Raw genomic sequence first — 7,348 nt, forward strand, 5'->3', positions numbered from 1 at the left:
TCTGGAGTGCCAGGACCCAGAGGCTGGATGGCCCAGGGACCTAGAATAGAACCAAACACAATTGGAGGAAAAAAATGTAACATAATGATGCCTAACGGTATTCTGCTGTACTCAGAGATTGGTGACACCCCAGTTGTCACCAGAGACCCTTCATCCAGCAACTGATAGAAACAGATGCAGAGACCCACATCAGGGTGAGCTTGGGGAATCCTGCTGAAGAGAGGGAGGAAGGATTATACAAGACAGAGGGGTCAAGGATATCACAAGAAAACTCACAGAAACAACTAACCTGGGCTCATAGAAGCTCACAGACTCTGAACCGACAGCCAAGGAGTCTGCATGGGACCAACCCAGGCCCTCCACATATATATGACAGTTGTATAATATAGTCTACTTATGGGACTCCCAACAGTGGAAGCAGGGGCTGTCTTTTGGGAACCTTTTCCTAATAATGAATTGCCTTGCCCAGCATTAACACAAGGGGAAGTTCTTAGTCTTACTGTAACTTGATCTTTTGTTGATGTCCATGGGCTATCTGAACAGAAACAGAGGTGGAGTGGATTGGAGTAGGGCAGAGGGGAAGTGGGGGGAGGGGATGGAAGGAGAGGAAGGAGGAGAAACTGCAGTCTGGATATAAATAAATTTAATAAAAGAAAGAAAGAAAAGAAGAGAAGCAAGGAAAAATTCGAGAGTGCTTTTAGCAAGTCTAGTATTAGTTGCCGGGAATCTGCAACATTACTGTAGCCTGATGCTCAGACCCACTTCTTAACATGGCCTTTCACTCATAGGTGAACAAGACTGCATAGCCTAGGGATATCTTCTTATATGTCAATAGGGTTGTATTGCAGATATTTCGCAAGCTCCAAAAGTAACATAACTATTGAGCCTTGTTAAGGCCTTCCATTGGAATAGCAATTTTTAACTTCTGTACTAGGACTACAAAACAACACTAATAATACTGTGTCAACAAAAATGCTGTTTTCCAATTTTGGCAACGTAAACTCCCTCAATTAAAGTTCTGTAGTGCTGTATGTTTTAAAAAAATAAAAGGTATCAGCATCGAGTGGTTAAGAAGTAAGTACCGCTTAAGGGGATTAAGAGCTGGCTCCAGCAGCTGAGAAGATGCAAGGAGAGAAAGGGAGGATGCTCGTTCCCGGTCAGGCAGAACGACAGCTGCTTTCCCCAGGACCCCTTCCTACGTTATTGTGGGGGCTTGAACCTGGATTTTGTCCATCAGATGTAGGCAGAAGTACAGTTAGCCACAGTCATGTCTCTTAAAGCCTGCATGGGTCTCTCTCTAGATTCCTTTTTCTCTGATCCTGTGACATTTAAAGGTCATGCTCTCCAGGGTGAGTAGCTACAAGAAGGAAGTCTTCCTGACCTCTGCGTGACCTGTGCTGGGCTCTCCGTGAGCGTGTTAATCCACAGCTCTGGTAGATTAAGCCATTGCTTAAAGCAGCCTCCGCGAGAACAGAAGAGCCGGAGCAGGAACATGAAGCGGTTTCCACAGGCAGGTCTACAGGTGGAATCAGTATTTCCTTTAGATCAATGCCTGTGGGTGAGAAAGGCAACAGAGAAAAAGAAACAGCCCTGAATAACTGTACCTTGCAGCTGCATTGGTTTCTAGCCATAAACAAGGGTCACGGAGTCTACAATTGGTGATCCCAAAGAAGCTAAGTAAGAAGGTGAACCAAAGGAAAAACATATAGTTGTCCTCTTGGTTATGGGAAGTAGACAAAATTGCTGGGGAGAAAATTGAGATCTTGGGGGTGGGGTGGGATGGGGGTAAGGGGAGATGGGGAGAGAAAAGGGAGAAGGGGAGAATGGGGGGAACTTGGGGAAAAAGGAGGATTGGGATAAAGGAAGGTTAGATAGGGGAGCACGGAAGCACAATTCTTAGTTAAGGGAGCCACCTTAGAGTTGGCAAGAGACTTGAACCTAGAGTGGCTCCCAGATGCCCAAGCCGAGGTCCCCAGTTAGTTCCTTGGGCAGCTGAGGATTGGGAACCTGAAATGACCCTATCCTATAGCAATACTGACGAATATCTTGCATATCATCATAGAACCTTCATCTGGTGATGGATAGAGATAGAGACAGAGACCCACACTGGAGCACTGGACTGAGCTCCCAAGGTCCCAATGAGGAGCGGAAGGAGGGAGAACATGAGCAAAGAAGTCGGGACCACGAGGGGTGCACCCACCCACTGAGACAGTGGAGCTGATCTACTGGGAGCTCACCAAGGCCAGCTGGACTGTGACTGAAAAAGCATGGGATAAAACTGGACTCTCTGAGCATGGCGAACAATGAGGGCTGATGAGAAGCCAAGGACAATGGCACGGGGTTTTGAACCTACGTAATGTGCTGGCTTTGTGGGAGCCTAGCCAGTTTGGATGTTCACCTTCCTAGGAATGGACGGAGAGGGGAGGATCTAGGACTTACCACAGGGCAGGAAACCCTGACTGCTCTTTGGACTGGAGAGGGAGGGGGAGAGGAGTGGGGGGAGGGGAAGAAGGGTGGGAGGAGGGGGAGAAGGGTGGGAGGAGGGGGAGGGATATGGGAGGCTGGGAGGAGGTGGAAACTTGTTTTTTTTTTCTCCTTTTCTCAATAAAAAAATGGGGAAAAAAAGAAAATAAGTTTGAGAGCAACAAAGTAAAAAAAAACTATAAAAAGAAGAAAAACCATATTTATCGAGATGTAGCAAAGTCACGGGATATTCACAAACTACATATAATGCCCCTCCGGCACAGGAGGAAAAGAATAGGGTGAGCTCCCTTCCTGGCTGCTTTCAGCCACTCCCATCAGAGGACTCAGCATCCCGAGATGGCACAGGGACGTGGGCTGGCCTTTGCGGCTCCTCTTCAGACTCTGTGTTATCAGAGACCTAAACTTGCAACTTGCCTACTTTCCCTCTTTCTCATAACTAGAACCAACAGAGTAAGACAGGAAGGAACTGAACGAAGGCATTATTGAGCTGATTTGAAGTTTTAGCCTGTTATATTTTTATTTACCTCATTTTTCTTGAATAAATATTATACATACTATACGTCAACAAAAATCCATAAATTAGTGCACATATGTTACCACAGCGGATGTCTTATCACTGTAAAGAAAGGTTTTGGTGCTAGGCTCAAACACCAGCTCAGGACTTAGCGTGTGCTCAACAGTTTCTACCACTGAGCTAATCTTATCTCTTTGTGGTGGAACTTTACAAGGTGAATCATACAGCAGAACCCAACCTGATAATAAACTGAGACTGGAAAGTCCCAGAAACAGCTGCTGAAGGCGAGTAAGAATGAATGGATAATGCTTGGTATAATGGAAATTAAAACTGAGTTTGAAGCCCATTGAAATGCAATGAAAAAAAATAATAATTTATATGAGAAAACAACCATTGCTACAGGAGTCGGCATCATAGAGAAACTCATAGCTTTAAATGTCCTCAGCAGTGCAAGAGGGCAACCACACAAACATCAGCTACCGTAAAAAATAGCAAAAATGTTGAGTAGCAGGAAATAAACAGGAAGTAAGGATTACCATATTTCATAAATTTAAAGGCCCACTTGACTTTTTATTTTGACATCTCTGCAAGCAGGACGTGGCCTCGACTTTTGTCAGTCATGTAGCGGCACGGCTTCGCTGTTATTGCCCATGCATGCAAGAACTTGACGATTCTTTTGGTGACACAGTCGAAATCCCTCGGCACGTCAGTCAGTCAGCCATCTAAACACTCTCTCAGCAGTGCTGTGAGTGCGGGCTGATGGCTGAACTTCTCAAGTGATACTTCCACTCAGAGATAAGCAGTGTGGAAACTTGCAGAAGGAACAGGGACATCTGTGGAACAAACTTGGAACGCATAGGGTGACACTCTTCCAAGAAACAAACATTGCCTTGCTTCACTGAGGACCAACACTGTGACCAGACAGGAACACTGACGGCCGGGTCCTCTGCGACTTTGAAGAGCTGGTCTCCCTAAGAGAAGAAGGCATTTTAGAGACACCCAGAGCAGTTTCACCTTTTCCTTTTGTGGATACTCGAGGGAAGTAAGACCAAATACATCTGAAACTATTCTTCTAAGAAATATCAAGTAAACAAAGTGATAAGAAGGCCTTCTGTTGTAGATTATGTGAAAGCATTTTATTTTTCAAAATGATCCAAAATAATTATGAAAGGTGATAAAATAACCAAATGTTAGGGTTAATAAGAGTGAGAAGTGAGAGCAGAATGTATAAGTGACTATAAAAACTAGTTTCTTGCAAAAGCTAGGAATGGCTTTGAAAGCTCTTCCTAGGCTGGTCAAAAGGAGAGTGAGCAACATGTACAAGATCAGGGTAAGAAAAAAGGAATAGCAGATAAGGCAAAGGTAAAATATCTCAAAGGAACATCTCATATAACTCATTGGCAAGTTTTCAAAATGAAGAATATGGGTTGGCCAACATGTGTAGTAAATATTTTAGACATTGTGAACTGAATGGTATTATGCTGGCATTTAAGTGCCATTTCAAATTCAAACACTTAAAAATTTATAAATCAGATTTTGCTCAGGAACTGTAGAACATGAGATGTTGGGCCAGGCTTGGCCTGGAGGCCACTGTTTGTTGACTTGATCTGGAAGAAAACAATACTCTTCTAGAAAAATATAGTTTGCCAAAAATGACCTAATAAGAGATGGAAAATTTCAATAGAAAAATTTTTGTGGAGGAATCAAAAAGGTTGTGTAGACTAAAAGGCCAGAGTCAGATAATTTCACAAGTTAATATGTTGTGTTCAGATAAAAATTGCTTCTTGGCCTTTTGCCTAAGATTAAGTAGTAGTTGTCTTTAAAACAAAAATAATGCCAGAAAACTATTAAAGATCATAGAAAATGATGAAAATCTTTCAAATTTGTCTAATAAAGCCAATGTAACACTGACATCAACATCAGTTGTCACCCAAATAGCACAAACATGAGGACAACATAGAAACCCGCTGGCATCCTCATGGTCAGTGTCACTAGATCTGGAGTCCCTGAGGAGATGCTGTGACCATTTCTGGGTGTGTCTGTGGGCATGTTTCCAGAGAGAACTAACTACAGGAAAGACATGAAGTCAGGTGGGTAGGGAGGTAGGGATGAATCTGGGAGGAGTTGGGGAGAAGAGATAATGTGGTCAAAATACATTGTATGATCTCAGAGAATAAATTAAATATTTTTACAAGATCATGTTAGAAACAGAAGTAGGAAAATGCTCCTTTTGTAATACTAACAAAATTTTAAATATTTGAAAGTATAGAACATATATGAAGAAATGGAAAAGAATAAATTGACATCTGACGGAGTGGAAAAACTTCAAACTCTGGGTGGGCAGGGCTAATATTGTAACAAACCATGTCAACCGTAGAATGTTAATGAAATACCTGGAATTCCAGTGCAGAATTCTTGGTGCAGTAACTATGGGATCTTGCATTTCATATGAAGAAACAGGGCTCATGAACAGTCAGAAAATATCAAGAAGCCACACAGCAAAGAGGCAGCTGCTTGGCTAAATATTAAGATACTAAACTCACCATCATAAATCTATGTGTAGAGGCAGAAGATAGCTGTATAGATCAGAGCACAGATGGACAATTCACAAATAGATCCCGTTCTATATAGAGAATTTTGTATATGAAAATGTGTTGTGTGTTTTTTTCAGTAGCAGAAGAATGGTTTATTTAATAATCTGTGAGTACAATGGGCTCTCCATCTGGAAGAAAATTAGCTTTCTCATATTTAGGATAGTTTATAAGACTAAACCCCAAGGAATTAAAAGAATGAGACCCATGGAGAGAGACCTTGTGTTTTGAAGGTCAATTCTGCTACCTAACTCCTCCTAACTCCAGCCTGGCCCAACTCCTCCCAGCATAGTGAAGAGAAAATTGAAGGACAGAGGATGAGGCCAGTCAAGTCAGTGCAACAGAAAGGAAGCTTAGACATGAAGGGTTCAAACCCAGTGAAGAAAAGGGGAGTGTCTGCTAAAGCGAGCTAGTGGGAAGGGAGGAGGGGGCAGTGGAAAAGGAGAAAGGGAAGGGAGGGAGGGAGAGAGGGAGAGAGAGGGGAAGGAGAGACAGAGAGGGAGGGAGAGAGACAGAAACACACTGGTGTAATAACAACAAAAGTCAATATATACAACGTAGTTCAATAAGATTATGATTACGACCACGAGATAGCTTAGTTGTTGAAGCTGTTTGATCCTACATGATGGAAGGAGAGAAGCTGCTTCTGTAAATTGTCCTCTGACCTTTGCGCACGCACACACACACACACACACACACACACACACACACACTCACACACATACACAATAAATAAATAAACAAGTAAATGCAATGGAAAGCTCACAATGGAGCTGCACCATGCGCATCACCTAGTGGCGTTCGTGCATGAGCCATCTCTGCAGTGTTTGGGTGCTGCACTCACAAAGGCATATCTACTAGCTGCTAATTCTTTAACGGAATAGCATGTACAATCACATACAGTCCACAAAACATGATAATGCCAATAAAATTCTGTTGTGGCAGCCTGGAGAGAGGGCTCTGCCATTAATAGCACTGGCTGCTCTTCCAGAGGACCCAGTCTTGATTTCCAGCTCCCACATGATGGTCAATAACTGCTGTAACTCCAGTCCCTAAGGCTCTAGTGCACCTCTTCTGGACTGTTTTGGAACTGCACACACATGGTACACAGACACACATGCAGGCAAAATACACATACACACAAAATAAATTTTTAAAGGATCTGCTACTGATTTGTACACTTTCATTCGATACTTCAGTCATCATTTTAGAGGTGTAATGTTGGTAAGTGTCACTCACATCTCATGTCATTCAAGTCTCTGATGGCACCAGGGGCCCACCCCAAGCAGTTGGCTACAGCAGCCTTGTTTGTGCAAGTGGAGGTCACTAAAGACGTGTTTCTCAGAATGTAACCCTGTTAAGTGACACGTGATTGCGTGTTTGTCTTCAGCTGGGATCATTTGCTATTACTAAAGACAGGGTGTCTTTCCTACTTGTTTTCATTTGTGCTGGCTTCTGGCCAGCCATTTACTGGTCTTGCAGCTGTCTCTTTGAGGACAGGAAGGCTGATTTCATCTTAGGTACCGAGGAGAAAAAGATCAACTATTGTGTTAGAAAATGGAGCAAAAATGCTGTGTTCTCCTAGATAGACCTAGTTTTTAAAAAATGCTGTGTTCTTGACTCATTAATAAAGACCCCTACACACACAGACACACACACACAGGTCACTAGAGATAAGTGTGGGGATTGGGTATTACTCCACTATGATCTGTGAAGAGTCTTCAAATAAATTTTGGTGGTTAGTAGTTGTCCTTGAGTT

Source organism: Microtus oregoni, unplaced genomic scaffold (genome assembly GCF_018167655.1).
Source record: "Microtus oregoni isolate MIOR12 unplaced genomic scaffold, Mior012 000028F_ref0000031, whole genome shotgun sequence".
Lineage (NCBI taxonomy): Eukaryota > Metazoa > Chordata > Mammalia > Rodentia > Cricetidae > Microtus > Microtus oregoni.